The sequence below is a fragment of the Oncorhynchus masou genome, unplaced genomic scaffold (assembly GCF_036934945.1).
Source record: "Oncorhynchus masou masou isolate Uvic2021 unplaced genomic scaffold, UVic_Omas_1.1 unplaced_scaffold_1610, whole genome shotgun sequence".
Taxonomy (NCBI): domain Eukaryota; kingdom Metazoa; phylum Chordata; class Actinopteri; order Salmoniformes; family Salmonidae; genus Oncorhynchus; species Oncorhynchus masou.
Genome location: NW_027006194.1, coordinates 72,183 through 95,346, shown reverse-complemented (window position 1 = coordinate 95,346; position 23,164 = coordinate 72,183). Strand labels below are relative to the sequence as shown.

Sequence of the window (23,164 nt, the reverse complement as noted above, 5' to 3'; positions counted from 1 at the left end):
TAGCTAGCAGTGTGAAGGACTTACCTCAGCATCAGATGGTGGTCTGCAGAGCAGTGAGGGATCTGTTGTCTAGCTAGCAGTGTGAAGGACTTACCTCAGCATCAGATGGTGGTCTGCAGAGCAGTGAGGGATCTGTTGTCTAGCTAGCAGTGTGAAGGACTTACCTCAGCATCAGATGGTGGTCTGCAGAGCAGTGAGGGATCTGTTGTCTAGCTAGCAGTGTGAAGGACTTACCTCAGCATCAGATGGTGGTCTGCAGAGCAGTGAGGGATCTGTTGTCTAGCTAGCAGTGTGAAGGACTTACCTCAGCATCAGATGGTGGTCTGCAGAGCAGTGAGGGATCTGTTGTCTAGCTAGCAGTGTGAAGGACTTACCTCAGCATCAGATGGTGGTCTGCAGAGAAACAGTGATGAGTGCCAGGCTCCAGTTGTTTTTTGCCATGTAGCTGTGTACCTAACTACTGGAACTACACACTAGTTCTACAACAACAGACAGGAAATGACTACTTCCCTGTTCGTTTTTAGCATCAGCCCTCTGCCTAATTCTCACTTGTTTTTGTGTTTAATAGAATACATTTCACATTCTGTGTTTCATCTGACAACAGATCTGTTTTTGCAATTTTCATTCTACAAATCTACGTTTCAGATTCAGATATGATAATTTATCACAAAGTAGTTTGGATTTTTAGTAAACTACTTTAGTTAAGTAAACTATATTTTTTTCTTAAGGGTAGCTTTAGTGTTGCTAAACCTTTTCCAGTGTGATGTAATTGGTAGCTTGGTTAACTTATATTTCCAGAGTAGATTCCCCAACTCTGCACATCGCGCAGGCAACTCGCTTGCTTCACTGTAACCTGTAGTCACCAGCCTACTATTTAGCTTTGCCTGGTTAAGAAACACAAACTGCTTTACGAAATCGAAAACAATAGTATTGTCTAGCTATTGTCTGTCTGTCCCCTTGAGTATTGAAAAGTCAGCCATCTTTGAAAGTGTTGTCTCACTCTACCCTCCCACTTCTCCGTCTCCCTCTTAGTTTTCACTCTGGAACAAAAACTAGGCCTCTTTTTTCCAGCGTGAAGCCAGCAGCATGCCTACTCCCCGTTGTCACTTACTTTCAGATATATTTATAGATCTTTATCAATGAAGATACATTGGGTGCCGTTTGAAGAGAAGTGTAAATGATGTGTGTATAGAATCTATCCGATAATAAGGAAGTTCCAGTCCTGGTCTCCAGAATCCAGTGGTGCCCACTAATCAAATCCAGTCAAATCTCATTTTATTGTCATGTGCTTCTCACATGTGTAATCAAATAAGTAACATAGGAAAGCAATGAAGTAAGTGACATTGTAAATATATATACAGTGAGGGGGAAAAAGTATTTGATCACCTGCTGATTTTGTACGTTTGCCCACTGACAAAGAAATGATCAGTCTATACGTTTAATGGTTTATTTGAACAACAAAAAATCCTGAAAAAACACATGTCAAACATGTTATAAATTAATTTGCATTTTAATGAGGGAAATAAGTATTTATTTTTATTGTATTACTTTCCCCCCCACTGTGTATATATATATATATAAAGAATAAAATAATAAAAAAGATTAAATAAACAAAATCAAGTACAAGAGGCAGATAAAAGAAAATAAGATGGAAATAGAACACATAAAATGAGCCTACAGGTCTATAGCATACAGGTCTATAGTATACAGGTCTATAGTATACAGGTCTATAGTATACAGGTCTATAGTATACAGGTCTATAGTATACAGGTCTATAGCATACAGGTCTATAGTATACAGGTCTATAGTATACAGGTCTATAGTATACAGGTCTATAGTATACATGTCTATAGTATATAGTGTACAGGTCTATAGTATACAGGTCTATAGTGTACAGGTCTATAGTATACAGGTCTATAGTATACAGGTCTATAGTATACATGTCTATAGTATACAGGTCTATAGTATACAGGTCTATAGTATACAGGTATATAGTATACAGGTCTATAGTATACATGTCTATAGTATACAGGTCTATAGTATACAGGTCTATAGTATACAGGTATATAGTGTACAGGTCTATGGTGTACAGGTCTATAGTGTACAGGTCTATAGTGTACAGGTCTATAGTGTACAGGTCCATAGTGTACAGGTCCATAGTATACAGGTCCATAGTATACAGGTCCATAGTATACAGGTCTATAGCATACAGGTCTATAGCATACAGGTCTATAGCTCTATAGCATACAGGTCTATAGCATACAGGTCTATAGCATACAGGTCTATAGCATACAGGTCTATAGCATACAGGTCTATAGCATACAGGTCTATAGCATACAGGTCTATAGTATACAGGTCTATTATAGCATACAGGTCTATAGCATACAGGTCTATAGCATACAGGTCTATAGCGTACAGGTCTATAGCGTACAGGTCTATAGCGTACAGGTCTATAGCGTACAGGTCTATAGCGTACAGGTCTATAGCGTACAGGTCTATAGCGTACAGGTCTATAGCGTACAGGTCTATAGCGTACAGGTCTATAGCGTACAGGTCTATAGCGTACAGGTCTATAGCGTACAGGTCTATAGCGTACAGGTCTATAGCGTACAGGTCTATAGCGTACAGGTATATAGCGTACAGGTATATAGCGTACAGGTCTATAGTATACAGGTCTATAGTGTACAGGTCTATAGTGTACAGGTCTATAGTGTACAGGTCTATAGTGTACAGGTCTATAGTGTACAGGTCTATAGTATATAGTGTACAGGTCTATAGTGTACAGGTCTATAGTATATAGTGTATAGGTCTATAGTGTATAAGTCTATAGTGTACAGGTCTATAGTGTACAGGTCTATAGTATATAGTGTACAGGTCTATAGTATACAGATCTATAGTATACAGGTCTATAGTATACAGGTCTATAGTATATAGGTATTTTGTATACAGGTCTATAGTGTACAGGTCTATAGTATACAGGTCTATAGTATACAGGTCTATAGTATACAGGGAGTAGTATACAGGTCTATAGTATACAGGTCTATAGCATACAGGTCTATAGTGTACAGGTCTATAGCGTACAGGTCTATAGCGTACAGGTCTATAGTATACAGGTCTATAGTATACAGGTCTATAGTATACAGGTATATAGTATACAGGTCTATAGTATACAGGGAGTAGTATATAGGTCTATAGTATACAGGTCTATAGTATACAGGTCTATAGTATACAGGTCTATAGCATACAGGTCTATAGCGTACTGGTCTATAGCGTACAGGTCTATAGCATACAGGTCTATAGCGTACTGGTCTATAGCGTACTGGTCTATAGCGTACAGGTCTATAGCATACAGGTCTATAGTATACAGGTCTATAGTATACAGGTCTATAGTGTACAGGTCTATAGTGTACAGGTATATAGTGTACAGGTCTATAGTGTATAGGTCTATAGTATACAGGTCTATAGTATACAGGTCTATAGTATACAGGTCTATAGTATACAGGTCTATAGTATATAGTATACAGGTCTATAGTATACAGGTCTATAGTATACAGGTCTATAGCGTACAGGTCTATAGCGTACAGGTCTATAGCGTACAGGTCTATAGCGTACAGGTCTATAGTGTACAGGTCTATAGCGTACAGGTCTATAGCGTACAGGTCTATAGTGTACAGGTCTATAGTGTACAGGTCTATAGCGTACAGGTCTATAGCGTACAGGTCTATAGCGTACAGGTCTATAGTGTACAGGTCTATAGTGTACAGGTCTATAGTGTACAGGTCTATAGTATACAGGTCTATAGTATATAGTGTACAGGTCTATAGTATACAGGTCTATAGTATATAGTATACAGGTCTATAGTGTACAGGTCTATAGTGTACAGGTCTATAGTATACAGGTCTATAGTGTACAGGTCTATAGTATACAGGTCTATAGTTTACAGGTCTATAGTATATAGTATACAGGTCTATAGTATACAGGTCTATAGTGTACAGGTCTATAGTGTACAGGTCTATAGTGTACAGGTCTATAGTGTACAGGTCTATAGCGTACAGGTCTATAGCGTACAGGTCTATAGCGTACAGGTCTATAGCGTACAGGTCTATAGCGTACAGGTCTATAGCGTACAGGTCTATAGCGTACAGGTCTATAGCGTACAGGTCTATAGCGTACAGGTCTATAGTGTACAGGTCTATAGTGTACAGGTCTATAGTTTACAGGTCTATAGTATATAGTATACAGGTCTATAGTATACAGGTCTATAGTGTACAGGTCTATAGTGTACAGGTCTATAGTGTACAGGTCTATAGTGTACAGGTCTATAGCGTACAGGTCTATAGCGTACAGGTCTATAGCGTACAGGTCTATAGCGTACAGGTCTATAGCGTACAGGTCTATAGCGTACAGGTCTATAGCGTACAGGTCTATAGAGTACAGGTCTATAGTGTACAGGTCTATAGTGTACAGGTCTATAGTGTACAGGTATATAGTGTACAGGTCTATAGTGTACAGGTCTATAGTGTACAGGTCTATAGAGTACAGGTCTATAGTATACAGGTATATAGTATACAGGTATAATAGTATAATCAAGAGAGGCGCGAATCTAACAACAGACGAGCAAGAAGTAATACATGCAAACAAAAAAACAGCAGTAACCAAAATACAAAATATGTCAACAACAAAAAAACTGAATCATTTGTTTTTGCTTTGTGCAAACCAATATTAACGTGGGATATTTTGTTTGAATTCAGACCCAGTGACTCAGACTTGAGCACTTGGACTTCAGCCATAGGGACTTGACTCGTGACTCGACCGTTGGTGACTTGGACTTGGACTCAACTCAGACTTCAGCCATAGGGACTCGTGACTCGACCATTGGTGACTTGGACTTGGACTCAACTCAGACTTCAGCCATAGGGACTCGTGACTCGACTTGGATTCGAGCACAGGTGATTTGGGACTAGACTCAGCCTCAAGATTTAGTGACTCGACTACAACACTGGCTTGTGTTGTAGTCTCAGAAAAAAAAAGAAACGTCCCTTTTTCAGGACCCTGTCTTTCAAAGATAATTCGTAAAAATCCAAATAACTTCACAGATCTTCATTGTAAAGGGTTTAAACACTGTTTCCCATGCTTGTTCAATGAACCATTAACAATTAATGAACATGCACCTGTGGAACGGTCATTAAGACACTAACAGCTTACAGACAGTAGGCAATTAAGGTCACAGTTATGAAAACTTAGGACACTAAAGAGGCCTATCTACTGACTCTGAAAAACACCAAAAGAAAGATGCTCAGAGTCCCTGCTCATCTGTGTGAACGTGCCTTAGGCATGCTGCAAGGAGGCATGAAGACTGCAGATGAGGCCAGGGCAGTAAATTGCAATGTCTGTACTGTGAGACGCCTAAGACAGCGCTACAGGGAGACAAGACGGACAGCTGATCGTCCTCTCAGTGACCATTGTATTATTCTTCTTCTTCTCTCATTTGTGACCATTGTATTCTCCTTCTTCTTCTTCTTCTCTCCTTTGTGACATTGTATTCTCCTTCTTCTTCTTCTTCTTCTTCTTCTTCTTCTTCTATCCTTTGTGACATTGTATTCTTCTTCTTCTTCTTCTATCCTTTGTGACATTGTATTCTTCTTCTTCTTCTTCTATCCTTTGTGACCATTGTATTCTTCTTCTTCTATCCTTTGTGACCATTGTATTCTCCTTCTTCTTCTTCTTCTCTCCTTTGTGACATTGTATTCTTCTTCTTCTTCTTCTTCTCTCCTTTGTGACATTGTATTCTTCTTCTTCTTCTATCCTTTGTGACCATTGTATTATTCTTCTTCTTCTTCTTCTATCCTTTGTGACATTGTATTCTTCTTCTTCTATCTTTTGTGACCATTGTATTCTTCTTCTTCTTCTTCTATCCTTTGTGACATTGTATTCTTCTTCTTCTTCTTCTTCTTCTTCTATCCTTTGTGACCATTGTATTCTTCTTCTTCTTCTTCTATCCTTTGTGACCATTGTATTCTTCTTCTATCCTTTGTGACATTGTATTCTTCTTCTTCTTCTTCTATCCTTTGTGACCATTGTATTCTTCTTCTTCTTCTTCTATCCTTTGTGACCATTGTATTCTTCTTCTTCTATCCTTTGTGACCATTGTATTCTCCTTCTTCTTCTTCTTCTCTCCTTTGTGACATTGTATTCTCCTTCTTCTTCTTCTTCTTCTTCTCTCCTTTGTGACATTGTATTCTTCTTCTTCTTCTATCCTTTGTGACCATTGTATTCTTCTTCTTCTTCTTATATCCTTTGTGACCATTGTATTCTTCTTCTTCTTCTTATATCCTTTGTGACCATTGTATTATTCTTCTTCTTCTATCCTTTGTGACCATTGTATTCTCCTTCTCCTTCTTCTTCTCTCCTTTGTGACATTGTATTCTCCTTCTTCTTCTTCTTCTTCTCTCCTTTGTGACATTGTATTCTTCTTCTTCTTCTATCCTTTGTGACCATTGTATTCTTCTTCTTCTTCTTCTTCTATCCTTTGTGACATTGTATTCTTCTTCTTCTATCTTTTGTGACCATTGTATTCTTCTTCTTCTTCTTCTATCCTTTGTGACATTGTATTCTTCTTCTTCTTCTTCTTCTTCTTCTATCCTTTGTGACCATTGTATTCTTCTTCTTCTTCTTCTTCTATCCTTTGTGACCATTGTATTCTTCTTCTTCTTCTTCTTCTTCTTCTTCTTCTTCTTCTTCTATCCTTTGACCATTGTATTCTCCTTCTTCTTCTTCTATCCTTTGTGACATTGTATTCTTCTTCTTCTATCCTTTGTGACATTGTATTCTCCTTCTTCTTCTTCGTCTTCTTCTATCCTTTGTGACATTGTATTCTTCTTCTTCTTCTTCTATCCTTTGTGACATTGTATTCTTCTTCTTCTTCTTCTTCTATCCTTTGTGACCATTGTATTCTTCTTCTTCTTCGTCTTCTTCTTCTCTCCTTTGTGACATTGTATTCTTCTTCTTCTTCTTCTATCCTTTGTGACATTGTATTCTTCATCTTCTTCTTCTCTCCTTTGTGACCATTGTATTCTTCTTCTTCTTCTTCTATCCTTTGTGACATTGTATTCTTCTTCTTCTTCTTCTATCCTTTGTGACATTGTATTCTTCTTCTTCTTCTTCTATCCTTTGTGACATTGTATTCTTCTTCTTCTTCTATCCTTTGTGACCATTGTATTCTTCTTCTTCTTCTATCCTTTGTGACCATTGTATTCTCCTTCTTCTTCTTCTTCTTCTTCTATCCTTTGTGACATTGTATTCTTCTTCTTCTTCTATCCTTTGGGACCATTGTATTCTTCTTCTTCTTCTATCCTTTGTGACCATTGCATTCTTCTTCTTCTATCCTTTGTGACCATTGTATTCTTCTTCTATCCTTTGTGACATTGTATTCTTCTTCTTCTTCTTCTCTCCTTTGTGACCATTGTATTCTTCTTCTTCTATTCTTTGTGACATTGTATTCTTCTTCTATCCTTTGTGACCATTGTATTCTTCTTCTTCTTCTTCTCTCCTTTGTGACCATTGTATTCTTCTTCTTCTATTCTTTGTGACATTGTATTCTTCTTCTTCTTCTTCTATCCTTTGTGACATTGTATTCCTCTTCTTCTTCTATCCTTTGTGACCATTGTATTCTTCTTCTTCTTCTTCTCTCCTTTGTGACATTGTATTCTTCTTCTTCTTCTTCCCTCCTTTGTGACCATTGTATTCTTCTTCTTCTTCTATCCTTTGTGACCATTGTATTCTTCTTCTTCTTCCCTCCTTTGTGACCATTGTATTCTTCTTCTTCTTCTTCCCTCCTTTGTGACCATTGTATTCTTCTTCTTCTTCTTCCCTCCTTTGTGACCATTGTATTCTTATTCTTCTTCCCTCCTTTGTGACCATTGAATTCTTCTTGTTGTTCTAATTCTTCTTCTCTCCTTTGTGACCAGGCCTCTGGAATAGCGGTCCACGATGACGTTGTTCTCACGTTTGACAAGATCAGGGTTCGCCTCCAGGGGGCTGACAAACAGGAGCAGCTGAAGCTGGTGCTCTTCAAGATCAGCGACGATGGGAAATGTATCATCGTGGACGAGGACAAGTGCCTGAAGGTCAGAAGTGGCATGAATAATAGTATATAATTATCAGTTAATAATAGAGGACATTTAGCAGACACTTTTATCCAAAGTGATGTAGTTATATGAACATAGTTTGTTTAACATGTAGATGGTCTGGGGGAATCCATCCCTCTATCCTGACATTGCAAGCGCCATGTTGTACCAACTGAGAAGCAAAGGACCAAGTGTTTAGGCATTTTAAGCCCTTTCTCAATTCCTATTACCTTGATTCCTTGCATCGTCTCTCCTCGCTTCGTGGGTTAACGCTCCCCAAGGGGTTAACAGGACCCAGGGAACAGTGGTTTAACAGCCCCCCAGTGGTTTAACAGCCCCCCAGTGGGTTAACAGCCCCCCCAGGGAACAGTGGGTTAACGCTCCCCAGTGGGTTAACAGCCCCCAGGGAACAGTGGGTTAACAGCCCCCAGGGAACAGTGGGTTAACAGCCCCCCAGGGAACAGTGGGTTAACAGCCCCCCAGGGAACAGTGGGTTAACAGCCCCCCCAGGGAACAGTGGGTTAACAGCCCCCAGGGAACAGTGGGTTAACAGCCCCCCCAGGGAACAGTGGGTTAACAGCCCCCAGGGAACAGTGGGTTAACAGCCCCCCCAGGGAACAGTGGGTTAACGCTCCCCAGTGGGTTAACAGCCCCCCCAGGGAACAGTGGGTTAACAGCCCCCCCAGGGAACAGTGGGTTAACGCTCCCCAGTGGGTTAACAGCCCCCCCAGGGAACAGTGGGTTAACAGCCCCCCCCAGGGAACAGTGGGTTAACAGCCCCCCCAGGGAACAGTGGGTTAACAGCCCCCCCCAGGGAACAGTGGGTTAACAGCCCCCCCAGGGAACAGTGGGTTAACAGCCCCCCCCAGGGAACAGTGGGTTAACAGCCCCCCCCAGGGAACAGTGGGTTAACAGCCCCCCCCAGGGAACAGTGGGTTAACAGCCCCCCAGGGAACAGTGGGTTAACAGCCCCCCAGGGAACAGTGGGTTAACAGCCCCCCAGGGAACAGTGGGTTAACAGCCCCCCCAAGGGAACAGTGGGTTAACAGCCCCCCAAGGGAACAGTGGGTTAACAGCCCCCAGGGAACAATGGGTTAACGCTCCCCAGTGGGTTAACAGGACCCAGGGAACAATGGGTTAACAGCCCCCCAGTGGGTTAACAGCCCCCCAGTGGGTTAACAGCCCCCCAGGGAACAGTGGGTTAACAGCCCCCCAGGGAACAGTGGGTTAACAGCCCCCCCCCCAGGGAACAGTGGGTTAACAGCCCCCCAGGGAACAGTGGGTTAACAGCCCCCAGGGAACAGTGGGTTAACAGCCCCCAGGGAACAGTGGGTTAACAGCCCCCAGGGAACAATGGGTTAACGCTCCCCAGTGGGTTAACAGGACCCAGGGAACAGTGGGTTAACAGCCCCCAGTGGGTTAACAGCCCCCAGGGAACAGTGGGTTAACAGCCCCCCCAGGGAACAGTGGGTTAACAGCCCCCCAGGGAACAATGGGTTAACGCTCCCCAGTGGGTTAACAGGACCCAGGGAACAGTGGGTTAACAGCCCCCCAGTGGGTTAACAGCCCCCCAGTGGGTTAACAGCCCCCCCAGGGAACAGTGGGTTAACAGCCCCCCCAGGGAACAGTGGGTTAACAGCCCCCCAGGGAACAATGGGTTAACGCTCCCCAGTGGGTTAACAGGACCCAGGGAACAGTGGGTTAACAGCCCCCCAGTGGGTTAACAGCCCCCCAGTGGGTTAACAGCCCCCCAGTGGGTTAACAGCCCCCCCCCAGGGAACAGTGGGTTAACAGCCCCCAGTGGGTTAACAGCCCCCAGTGGGTTAACAGCCCCCCCCAGGGAACAGTGGGTTAACAGCCCCCCCAGGGAACAATGGGTTAACGCTCCCCAGTGGGTTAACAGCCCCCCCAGGGAACAATGGGTTAACGCTCCCCAGTGGGTTAACAGCCCCCCCAGGGAACAATGGGTTAACGCTCCCCAGTGGGTTAACAGCCCCCCCAGGGAACAATGGGTTAACGCTCCCCAGTGGGTTAACAGCCCCCCCAGGGAACAATGGGTTAACAGCCCCCCAGGGAACAATGGGTTAACGCTCCCCAGTGGGTTAACAGCCCCCAGGGAACAATGGGTTAACGCTCCCCAGTGGGTTAACAGCCCCCCAGGGAACAGTGGGTTAACAGCCCCCAGGGAACAATGGGTTAACGCTCCCCAGTGGGTTAACAGGACCCAGGGAACAGTGGGTTAACAGCCCCCAGTGGGTTAACAGCCCCCCAGTGGGTTAACAGCCCCCAGTGGGTTAACAGCCCCCCCAGGGAACAGTGGGTTAACAGCCCCCCCAGGGAACAGTGGGTTAACAGCCCCCCCAGGGAACAGTGGGTTAACAGCCCCCCCAGGGAACAGTGGGTTAACAGCCCCCCCAGGGAACAGTGGGTTAACAGCCCCCCCAGGGAACAGTGGGTTAACAGCCCCCCAGGGAACAGTGGGTTAACAGCCCCCCAGGGAACAGTGGGTTAACAGCCCCCCCCCCAGGGAACAGTGGGTTAACAGCCCCCCCCAGGGAACAGTGGGTTAACAGCCCCCCCCCCAGGGAACAGTGGGTTAACAGCCCCCCCAGGGAACAGTGGGTTAACAGCCCCCCCCCCAGGGAACAGTGGGTTAACAGCCCCCCAGGGAACAGTGGGTTAACAGCCCCCCCCCAGGGAACAGTGGGTTAACAGCCCCCCCAGGGAACAGTGGGTTAACAGCCCCCCCAGGGAACAGTGGGTTAACAGCCCCCCCCCCCAGGGAACAGTGGGTTAACAGCCCCCCCAGGGAACAGTGGGTTAACAGCCCCCCCAGGGAACAGTGGGTTAACAGCCCCCCCAGGGAACAGTGGGTTAACAGCCCCCCCCAGGGAACAGTGGGTTAACAGCCCCCCCAGGGAACAGTGGGTTAACAGCCCCCCCCGGGAACAGTGGGTTAACAGCCCCCCCAGGGAACAGTGGGTTAACAGCCCCCCCAGGGAACAGTGGGTTAACAGCCCCCCCAGGGAACAGTGGGTTAACAGCCCCCAGGGAACAGTGGGTTAACAGCCCCCCAGGGAACAGTGGGTTAACAGCCCCCCAGGGAACAGTGGGTTAACAGCCCCCCCAGGGAACAGTGGGTTAACAGCCCCCCCAGGGAACAGTGGGTTAACAGCCCCCCCAGGGAACAGTGGGTTAACAGCCCCCCAGGGAACAGTGGGTTAACAGCCCCCCCCCCAGGGAACAGTGGGTTAACAGCCCCCCAGGGAACAGTGGGTTAACAGCCCCCCCAGGGAACAGTGGGTTAACAGCCCCCAGTGGGTTAACAGCCCCCCCAGGGAACAGTGGGTTAACAGCCCCCCCAGGGAACAGTGGGTTAACAGCCCCCCAGGGAACAGTGGGTTAACGCTCCCCAGTGGGTTAACAGCCCCCCCAGGGAACAGTGGGTTAACAGCCCCCCAGGGAACAGTGGGTTAACAGCCCCCAGGGAACAGTGGGTTAACAGCCCCCCCAGGGAACAGTGGGTTAAGAGCCCCCAGGGAACAGTGGGTTAACGCTCCTACCCGCCAGGGAACAGTGGGTTAACAGCCCCCCAGGGAACAGTGGGTTAAGAGCCCCCCCAGGGAACAGTGGGTTAACAGCCCCCCCAGGGAACAGTGGGTTAAGAGCCCCCAGGGAACAGTGGGTTAACAGCCCCCCCAGGGAACAGTGGGTTAACAGCCCCCCCAGGGAACAGTGGGTTAACAGCCCCCCCAGGGAACAGTGGGTTAACAGCCCCCCAGGGAACAGTGGGTTAACAGCCCCCCAGGGAACAGTGGGTTAACAGCCCCCCAGGGAACAGTGGGTTAAGAGCCCCCCAGGGAACAGTGGGTTAACGCTCCTACCCGCCAGGGAACAGTGGGTTAACAGCCCCCCAGGGAACAGTGGGTTAAGAGCCCCCCAGGGAATAGTGGGTTAAGAGCCCCCCAGGGAACAGTGGGTTAACAGCCCCCCAGGGAACAGTGGGTTAACAGCCCCCAGGGAACAGTGGGTTAAGAGCCCCCCAGGGAACAGTGGGTTAAGAGCCCCCCAGGGAACAGTGGGTTAACGCTCCTACCCGCCAGGGAACAGTGGGTTAACAGCCCCCCAGGGAACAGTGGGTTAACAGCCCCCCAGGGAACAGTGGGTTAACAGCCCCCACTGAACAGTGGGTTAACAGCCCCCAGGGAACAGTGGGTTAACAGCCCCCCAGGGAACAGTGGGTTAACAGCCCCCCAGTGGGTTAACAGCCCCCAGTGGGTTAACAGCCCCCCCAGGGAACAGTGGGTTAACAGCCCCCAGTGGGTTAACAGCCCCCCAGGGAACAGTGGGTTAACAGCCCCCCAGGGAACAGTGGGTTAACAGCCCCCCCAGGGAACAATGGGTTAACGCTCCCCAGTGGGTTAACAGCCCCCCCAGGGAACAATGGGTTAACGCTCCCAGTGTGTTAACAACCCCCAGGGAACAATGGGTTAACGCTCCCCAGTGGGTTAACAGCCCCCAGGGAACAATGGGTTAACGCTCCCAGTGGGTTAACAGGACCCCAGGGAACAATGGGTTAACGCTCCCCAGTGGGTTAACAGGACCCAGGGAACAGTGGGTTAACAGCCCCCCAGTGGGTTAACAGCACCCCCCCAGGGAACAGTGGGTTAACAGCACCCCCCCCCCAGGGAACAGTGGGTTAACAGCCCCCCAGGGAACAGTGGGTTAACAGCCCCCCCAGGGAACAGTGGGTTAACACCCCCCCAGGGAACAGTGGGTTAACAGCCCCCCCAGGGAACAGTGGGTTAACAGCCCCCCCCAGGGAACAGTGGGTTAACAGCCCCCCCAGGGAACAGTGGGTTAACAGCCCCCCCCCAGGGAACAGTGGGTTAACAGCCCCCCCAGGGAACAGTGGGTTAACAGCCCCCAGGGAACAGTGGGTTAACAGCCCCCAGGGAACAGTGGGTTAACAGCCCCCCCAGGGAACAGTGGGTTAACCCCCCCCCAGGGAACAGTGGGTTAACAGCCCCCAGGGAACAGTGGGTTAACAGCCCCCCCCAGGGAACAGTGGGTTAACAGCCCCCCCAGGGAACAGTGGGTTAACAGCCCCCCCAGGGAACAGTGGGTTAACAGCCCCCCAGGGAACAGTGGGTTAACAGCCCCCCCAGGGAACAGTGGGTTAACAGCCCCCCCAGGGAACAGTGGGTTAACAGCCCCCCAGGGAACAGTGGGTTAACAGCCCCCCAGGGAACAGTGGGTTAACAGCCCCCCCAGGGAACAGTGGGTTAACAGCCCCCCCCAGGGAACAGTGGGTTAACAGCCCCCCGGGAACAGTGGGTTAACAGCCCCCCGGGAACAGTGGGTTAACAGCCCCCCCAGGGAACAGTGGGTTAACAGCCCCCCCAGGGAACAGTGGGTTAACAGCCCCCCGGGAACAGTGGGTTAACAGCCCCCCCGGGAACAGTGGGTTAACAGCCCCCAGGGAACAGTGGGTTAACAGCCCCCCCAGGGAACAGTGGGTTAACAGCCCCCCCAGGGAACAGTGGGTTAACAGCCCCCCAGGGAACAGTGGGTTAACAGCCCCCAGGGAACAGTGGGTTAACAGCCCCCCCAGGGAACAGTGGGTTAACAGCCCCCAGGGAACAGTGGGTTAACAGCCCCCAGGGAACAGTGGGTTAACAGCCCCCCCAGGGAACAGTGGGTTAACAGCCCCCCCCCAGGGAACAGTGGGTTAACAGCCCCCCCAGGGAACAGTGGGTTAACGCTTCCCAGTGGGTTAACAGCCCCCCCAGGGAACAGTGGGTTAACAGCCCCCCAGGGAACAGTGGGTTAACAGCCCCCAGGGAACAGTGGGTTAACAGCCCCCCCAGGGAACAGTGGGTTAACAGCCCCCCCAGGGAACAGTGGGTTAACAGCCCCCCCAGGGAACAGTGGGTTAACAGCCCCCCAGGGAACAGTGGGTTAACAGCCCCCAGGGAACAGTGGGTTAACAGCCCCCCAGGGAACAGTGGGTTAACAGCCCCCAGGGAACAGTGGGTTAACAGCCCCCAGGGAACAGTGGGTTAACGCTCCCCAGTGGGTTAACAGACCCCCAGGGAACAGTGGGTTAACAGCCCCCCCAGGGAACAGTGGGTTAACAGCCCCCCCAGGGAACAGTGGGTTAACAGCCCCCCCAGGGAACAGTGGGTTAATAGCCCCCAGGGAACAGTGGGTTAACAGCCCCCCCAGGGAACAGTGGGTTAACAGCCCCCAGGGAACAGTGGGCTAACAGCCCCCAGGGAACAGTGGGTTAACGCTCCCCAGTGGGTTAACAGCCCCCAGGGAACAGTGGGTTAACAGCCCCCCAGGGAACAGTGGGTTAACGCTTCCCAGTGGGTTAACAGCCCCCCCAGGGAACAGTGGGTTAACAGCCCCCCCAGGGAACAGTGGGTTAACAGCCCCCCCAGGGAACAGTGGGTTAACAGCCCCCAGGGAACAGTGGGTTAACGCTTCCCAGTGGGTTAACAGCCCCCCAGGGAACAGTGGGTTAACAGCCCCCAGGGAACAGTGGGTTAACAGCCCCCCAGGGAACAGTGGGTTAACAGCCCCCAGGGAACAGTGGGTTAACGCTCCCCAGTGGGTTAACAGCCCCCCAGTGGGTTAACAGCCCCCCCCCAGGGAACAGTGGGTTAACAGCCCCCCCAGGGAACAGTGGGTTAACAGCCCCCCCAGGGAACAGTGGGTTAACAGCCCCCCCAGGGAACAGTGGGTTAACAGCCCCCAGTGGGTTAACAGCCCCCCAGGGAACAGTGGGTTAACAGCCCCCCCAGGGAACAGTGGGTTAACAGCCCCCCCCCCCCGGGAACAGTGGGTTAACAGCCCCCCCAGGGAACAGTGGGTTAACAGCCCCCCCAGGGAACAGTGGGTTAACAGCCCCCCAGTGGGTTAACACCCCCCCCCCCCCCCCCCAGGGAACAGTGGGTTAACAGCCCCCCCAGGGAACAGTGGGTTAACAGCCCCCCCCCCCCCCCCCCCCGGGAACAGTGGGTTAACAGCCCCCCAGGGAACAGTGGGTTAACAGCCCCCCAGGGAACAGTGGGTTAACAGCCCCCAGTGGGTTAACAGCCCCCCCCAGGGAACAGTGGGTTAACAGCCCCCCCAGGGAACAGTGGGTTAACAGCCCCCCAGTGGGTTAACAGCACCCCCAGGGAACAGTGGGTTAACAGCCCCCAGGGAACAGTGGGTTAACAGCCCCCCCCAGGGAACAGTGGGTTAACAGCCCCCCCCCCAGGGAACAGTGGGTTAACAGCCCCCCCAGGGAACAGTGGGTTAACAGCCCCCCCAGGGAACAGTGGGTTAACAGCCCCCCAGGGAACAGTGGGTTAACACCCCCCCAGGGAACAGTGGGTTAACAGCCCCCCCAGGGAACAGTGGGTTAACAGCCCCCCCAGGGAACAGTGGGTTAACAGCCCCCCCAGGGAACAGTGGGTTAACAGCCCCCCAGGGAACAGTGGGTTAACAGCCCCCCAGGGAACAGTGGGTTAACAGCCCCCAGGGAACAGTGGGTTAACAGCCCCCAGGGAACAGTGGGTTAACAGCCCCCCCAGGGAACAGTGGGTTAACAGCCCCCCCAGGGAACAGTGGGTTAACAGCCCCCCCAGGGAACAGTGGGTTAACAGCCCCCAGGGAACAGTGGGTTAACAGCCCCCCCAGGGAACAGTGGGTTAACAGCCCCCCCAGGGAACAGTGGGTTAACAGCCCCCCCAGGGAACAGTGGGTTAACCCCCCCCCCAGGGAACAGTGGGTTAACAGCCCCCAGGGAACAGTGGGTTAACAGCCCCCCAGGGAACAGTGGGTTAACAGCCCCCCCAGGGAACAGTGGGTTAACAGCCCCCCCAGGGAACAGTGGGTTAACAGCCCCCCGGGAACAGTGGGTTAACAGCCCCCCGGGAACAGTGGGTTAACAGCCCCCCCGGGAACAGTGGGTTAACAGCCCCCAGGGAACAGTGGGTTAACAGCCCCCCCAGGGAACAGTGGGTTAACAGCCCCCCAGGGAACAGTGGGTTAACAGCCCCCAGGGAACAGTGGGTTAACAGCCCCCCAGGGAACAGTGGGTTAACAGCCCCCAGGGAACAGTGGGTTAACAGCCCCCCAGGGAACAGTGGGTTAACAGCCCCCAGGGAACAGTGGGTTAACAGCCCCCCCAGGGAACAGTGGGTTAACAGCCCCCCAGGGAACAGTGGGTTAACAGCCCCCCCAGGGAACAGTGGGTTAACGCTTCCCAGTGGGTTAACAGCCCCCCCCCAGGGAACAGTGGGTTAACAGCCCCCCCAGGGAACAGTGGGTTAACAGCCCCCCCAGGGAACAGTGGGTTAACAGCCCCCCCAGGGAACAGTGGGTTAACAGCCCCCCCCAGGGAACAGTGGGTTAACAGCCCCCCAGGGAACAGTGGGTTAACAGCCCCCCAGGGAACAGTGGGTTAACAGCCCCCCCAGGGAACAGTGGGTTAACAGCCCCCAGGGAACAGTGGGTTAACAGCCCCCAGGGAACAGTGGGTTAACAGCCCCCCCAGGGAACAGTGGGTTAACGCTCCCCAGTGGGTTAACAGACCCCCAGGGAACAGTGGGTTAACAGCCCCCCCAGGGAACAGTGGGTTAACAGCCCCCAGGGAACAGTGGGTTAACAGCCCCCAGGGAACAGTGGGTTAATAGCCCCCAGGGAACAGTGGGTTAACAGCCCCCAGGGAACAGTGGGTTAACAGCCCCCAGGGAACAGTGGGCTAACAGCCCCCCCAGGGAACAGTGGGTTAACGCTCCCCAGTGGGTTAACAGCCCCCAGGGAACAGTGGGTTAACAGCCCCCCAGGGAACAGTGGGTTAACGCTTCCCAGTGGGTTAACAGCCCCCCCAGGGAACAGTGGGTTAACAGCCCCCAGGGAACAGTGGGTTAACAGCCCCCCCAGGGAACAGTGGGTTAACAGCCCCCCAGGGAACAGTGGGTTAACGCTTCCCAGTGGGTTAACAGCCCCCCCAGGGAACAGTGGGTTAACAGCCCCCCCAGGGAACAGTGGGTTAACAGCCCCCAGGGAACAGTGGGTTAACAGCCCCCAGGGAACAGTGGGTTAACGCTCCCCAGTGGGTTAACAGCCCCCAGTGGGTTAACAGCCCCCCCAGGGAACAGTGGGTTAACAGCCCCCCCAGGGAACAGTGGGTTAACAGCCCCCCCCAGGGAACAGTGGGTTAACAGCCCCCCCCAGGGAACAGTGGGTTAACAGCCCCCCAGTGGGTTAACAGCCCCCAGTGGGTTAACACCCCCCCAGGGAACAGTGGGTTAACAGCCCCCCCAGGGAACAGTGGGTTAACAGCCCCCCAGGGAACAGTGGGTTAACAGCCCCCCCAGGGAACAGTGGGTTAACAGCCCCCCCAGGGAACAGTGGGTTAACAGCCCCCAGTGGGTTAACAGCCCCCCCAGGGAACAGTGGGTTAACAGCCCCCCCAGGGAACAGTGGGTTAACAGCCCCCCAGTGGGTTAACAGCACCCCCCAGGGAACAGTGGGTTAACAGCCCCCCCAGGGAACAGTGGGTTAACAGCCCCCCCAGGGAACAGTGGGTTAACAGCCCCCCCCAGGGAACAGTGGGTTAACAGCCCCCCCCCCAGGGAACAGTGGGTTAACAGCCCCCCAGGGAACAGTGGGTTAACAGCCCCCAGGGAACAGTGGGTTAACAGCCCCCCCAGGGAACAGTGGGTTAACAGCCCCCCCCCCCCAGGGAACAGTGGGTTAACAGCCCCCCCCCAGGGAACAGTGGGTTAACTCCCCCCCCCCCCTGGGAACAGTGGGTTAACAGCCCCCCCCGGGAACAGTGGGTTAACAGCCCCCCCAGGGAACAGTGGGTTAACAGCCCCCCCAGGGAACAGTGTGTTAACAGCACCCCCAGGGAACAGTGGGTTAACAGCCCCCCCAGGGAACAGTGGGTTAACCCCCCCAGGGAACAGTGGGTTAACAGCCCCCCCAGGGAACAGTGGGTTAACAGCCCCCCAGGGAACAGTGGGTTAACAGCCCCCCCAGGGAACAGTGGGTTAACAGCCCCCCCAGGGAACAGTGGGTTAACAGCCCCCCCAGGGAACAGTGGGTTAACAGCCCCCCAGGGAACAGTGGGTTAACAGCCCCCCCAGGGAACAGTGGGTTAACAGCCCCCCAGGGAACAGTGGGTTAACAGCCCCCCCAGGGAACAGTGGGTTAACAGCCCCCCCAGGGAACAGTGGGTTAACAGCCCCCCCAGGGAACAGTGGGTTAACAGCCCCCAGGGAACAGTGGGTTAACAGGGAACAGTGGGTTAACACCCCCCAGGGAACAGTGGGTTAACAGCCCCCCGGGAACAGTGGGTTAACCCCCCCAGGGAACAGTGGGTTAACAGCCCCCCCAGGGAACAGTGGGTTAACAGCCCCCCCAGGGAACAGTGGGTTAACAGCCCCCCCCCAGGGAACAGTGGGTTAACAGCCCCCCCCAAGGGAACAGTGGGTTAACAGCCCCCAAGGGAACAGTGGGTTAACAGCCCCCAGGGAACAGTGGGTTAACAGCCCCCCCAGGGAACAGTGGGTTAACAGCCCCCCAGGGAACAGTGGGTTAACAGCCCCCCCAGGGAACAGTGGGTTAACAGCCCCCAGGGAACAGTGGGTTAACAGCCCCCCAGGGAACAGTGGGTTAACAGCCCCCCCAGGGAACAGTGGGTTAACAGCCCCCCCAGGGAACAGTGGGTTAACAGCCCCCAGGGAACAGTGGGTTAACAGCCCCCAGGGAACAGTGGGTTAACAGCCCCCCCAGGGAACAGTGGGTTAACAGCCCCCCCAGGGAACAGTGGGTTAACAGCCCCCCCCCAGGGAACAGTGGGTTAACAGCCCCCCCCCCAGGGAACAGTGGGTTAACAGCCCCCCCCCAGGGAACAGTGGGTTAACAGCCCCCCCCAGGGAACAGTGGGTTAACAGCCCCCCCCCCCCAGGGAACAGTGGGTTAACAGCCCCCCCAGGGAACAGTGGGTTAACAGCCCCCAGGGAACAGTGGGTTAACAGCCCCCAGGGAACAGTGGGTTAACAGCCCCCCGGGAACAGTGGGTTAACAGGGAACAGTGGGTTAACAGCCCCCCGGGAACAGTGGGTTAACAGGGAACAGTGGGTTAACAGCCCCCCGGGAACAGTGGGTTAACAGCCCCCAGGGAACAGTGGGTTAACAGCCCCCCAGGGAACAGTGGGTTAACAGCCCCCCCAGGGAACAGTGGGTTAACAGCCCCCCCAGGGAACAGTGGGTTAACGCTCCTACCCGCCAGGCTACCTGCCTTCCCCGTAGGAAATAGGGTGACATTTTGTAAGCAATCGGAGTGTTCGGGCAACTTATAGAATGGGCGCCATGTTAGTGCCTTTAATGCCTTCCTTTAATCCATTCATGACAAGTATTTCCTAGTAATCCTAGACATTCAGTTACACGTAGCATTGTTTAAAATTCAGAACATTCTGTATAATGTAATTGGGAGCTAATATGGCTGCCATATAATTATGTAGTCTCATGTTAATGTATCAAAATGCAGAAACCGCAATGTCCAAACTTTCTCACTATTATAATTGGGGTTAGGGTTAGTAACGTGAATATCTGGAAAAAGTTCTATCTAATTTGTTATCAATTAATCAATTACCAATCAATTAAGGTCAAGGACCTGAACGGGAGGAGGACGTATTCAGGAAGATCGTCAACATGATGCCGACAGATGACTGCCGCTATGCCCTGTACGACTGTTCATGGGAGAGCAAGGACAGCCCCAAAGAGGACCTGGTCTTCATCATGGTAGGTTGGGCCATAACCCCGTACGACTGTTCCTGGGAGAGCAAGGACAGCCCCAAAGAGGACCTGGTCTTCATCATGTGGTAGGTTGGGCCATAACCCCGTACGACTGTTCCTGGGAGAGCAAGGACAGCCCCAAAGAGGACCTGGTCTTCATCATGTGGTAGGTTGGGCCATAACCCCGTACGACTGTTCCTGGGAGAGCAAGGACAGCCCCAAAGAGGACCTGGTCTTCATCATGTGGTAGGTTGGGCCATAACCCCGTACGACTGTTCCTGGGAGAGCAAGGACAGCCCCAAAGAGGACCTGGTCTTCATCATGTGGTAGGTTGGGCCATAACCCCGTAGTACGGTTCCTGGGAGAGCAAGGACAGCCCCAAAGAGGACCTGGTCTTCATCATGTGGTAGGTTGGGCCATAACCCCGTACGACTGTTCATGGGAGAGCAAGGACAGCCCCAAAGAGGACCTGGTCTTCATCATGTGGTAGGTTGGGCCATAACCCGTACGACTGTTCCTGGGAGAGCAAGGACAGCCCCAAAGAGGACCTGGTCTTCATCATGTGGTAGGTTGGGCCATAACCCCGTACGACTGTTCCTGGGAGAGCAAGGACAGCCCCAAAGAGGACCTGGTCTTCATCATGTGGTAGGTTGGGCCATAACCCCGTACGACTGTTCCTGGGAGAGCAAGGACAGCCCCAAAGAGGACCTGGTCTTCATCATGTGGTAGGTTGGGCCATAACCCCGTACGACTGTTCCTGGGAGAGCAAGGACGGCCCCAAAGAGGACCTGGTCTTCATCATGTGGTAGGTTGGGCCATAACCCCGTACGACTGTTCATGGGAGAGCAAGGACAGCCCCAAAGAGGACCTGGTCTTCATCATGTGGTAGGTTGGGCCATAACCCCGTACGACTGTTCCTGGGAGAGCAAGGACAGCCCCAAAGAGGACCTGGTCTTCATCATGTGGTAGGTTGGGCCATAACCCCGTACGACTGTTCATGGGAGAGCAAGGACAGCCCCAAAGAGGACCTGGTCTTCATCATGTGGTAGGTTGGGCCATAACCCCGTACGACGGTTCCTGGGAGAGCAAGGACAGCCCCAAAGAGGACCTGGTCTTCATCATGTGATAGGTTGGGCCATAACCCCGCACGACGGTTCCTGGGAGAGCAAGGACAGCCCCAAAGAGGACCTGGTCTTCATCATGTGATAGGTTGGGCCATAACCCCGCACGACGGTTCCTGGGAGAGCAAGGACAGCCCCAAAGAGGACCTGGTCTTCATCATGTGGTAGGTTGGGCCATAACCCCGTACGACTGTTCCTGGGAGAGCAAGGACAGCCCCAAAGAGGACCTGGTCTTCATCATGTGGTAGGTTGGGCCATAACCCCGTACGACGGTTCCTGGGAGAGCAAGGACAGCCCCAAAGAGGACCTGGTCTTCATCATGTGGTAGGTTGGGCCATAACCCCGTAGTACGGTTCCTGGGAGAGCAAGGACAGCCCCAAAGAGGACCTGGTCTTCATCATGTGGTAGGTTGGGCCATAATACGACTGTTCCTGGGAGAGCAAGGACAGCCCCAAAGAGGACCTGGTCTTCATCATGTGGTAGGTTGGGCCATAACCCCGTACGACTGTTCCTGGGAGAGCAAGGACAGCCCCAAAGAGGACCTGGTCTTCATCATGTGGTAGGTTGGGCCATAACCCCGTACGACTGTTCATGGGAGAGCAAGGACAGCCCCAAAGAGGACCTGGTCTTCATCATGTGGTAGGTTGGGCCATAACCCCGTACGACTGTTCCTGGGAGAGCAAGGACAGCCCCAAAGAGGACCTGGTCTTCATCATGTGGTAGGTTGGGCCATAACCCCGTACGGACGGTTCCTGGGAGAGCAAGGACAGCCCCAAAGAGGACCTGGTCTTCATCATGTGGTAGGTTGGGCCATAACCCCGTACGACTGTTCCTGGGAGAGCAAGGACAGCCCCAAAGAGGACCTGGTCTTCATCATGTGGTAGGTTGGGCCATAACCCCGTACGACGGTTCCTGGGAGAGCAAGGACAGCCCCAAAGAGGACCTGGTCTTCATCATGTGGTAGGTTGGGCCATAACCCCGTACGACGGTTCCTGGGAGAGCAAGGACAGCCCCAAAGAGGACCTGGTCTTCATCATGTGGTAGGTTGGGCCATAACCCCGTACGACTGTTCCTGGGAGAGCAAGGACAGCCCCAAAGAGGACCTGGTCTTCATCATGTGGTAGGTTGGGCCATAACCCCGTAGTACGGTTCCTGGGAGAGCAAGGACAGCCCCAAAGAGGACCTGGTCTTCATCATGTGGTAGGTTGGGCCATAACCCCGTACGACTGTTCCTGGGAGAGCAAGGACAGCCCCAAAGAGGACCTGGTCTTCATCATGTGGTAGGTTGGGCCATAACCCCGTACGACTGTTCCTGGGAGAGCAAGGACAGCCCCAAAGAGGACCTGGTCTTCATCATGTGGTAGGTTGGGCCATAACCCCGTACGACGGTTCCTGGGAGAGCAAGGACAGCCCCAAAGAGGACCTGGTCTTCATCATGTGGTAGGTTGGGCCATAACCCCGTACGACGGTTCCTGGGAGAGCAAGGACAGCCCCAAAGAGGACCTGGTCTTCATCATGTGGTAGGTTGGGCCATAACCCCGTACGACTGTTCCTGGGAGAGCAAGGACAGCCCCAAAGAGGACCTGGTCTTCATCATGTGGTAGGTTGGGCCATAACCCCGTACGACTGTTCCTGGGAGAGCAAGGACAGCCCCAAAGAGGACCTGGTCTTCATCATGTGGTAGGTTGGGCCATAACCCCGTACGACTGTTCCTGGGAGAGCAAGGACAGCCCCAAAGAGGACCTGGTCTTCATCATGTGGTAGGTTGGGCCATAACCCCGTACGACTGTTCCTGGGAGAGCAAGGACAGCCCCAAAGAGGACCTGGTCTTCATCATGTGGTAGGTTGGGCCATAACCCCGTACGACTGTTCCTGGGAGAGCAAGGACAGCCCCAAAGAGGACCTGGTCTTCATCATGTGGTAGGTTGGGCCATAACCCCGTACGACGGTTCCTGGGAGAGCAAGGACAGCCCCAAAGAGGACCTGGTCTTCATCATGTGGTAGGTTGGGCCATAACCCCGTACGACTGTTCCTGGGAGAGCAAGGACAGCCCCAAAGAGGACCTGGTCTTCATCATGTGGTAGGTTGGGCCATAACCCCCGTGGGAGAGCA

General features: G+C 52.1%; 1 long non-coding RNA gene across 1 annotated transcript in view; it reads left to right on the top strand.

Annotated features, from left to right (window-relative positions):
- The window catches only part of LOC135531507 (uncharacterized), a 28,600-nt gene extending 8,668 nt beyond the window's left edge, over positions 1–19,932 (top strand). Inside the window, exons 3-4 of the long non-coding RNA XR_010454016.1 lie at positions 7,968–8,126; positions 19,801–19,932. This is a non-coding gene — a long non-coding RNA (uncharacterized LOC135531507). The remainder of the gene's footprint in view (positions 1–7,967; positions 8,127–19,800) is intronic.
- Positions 19,933–23,164: the final 3,232 nt, after the last annotated feature.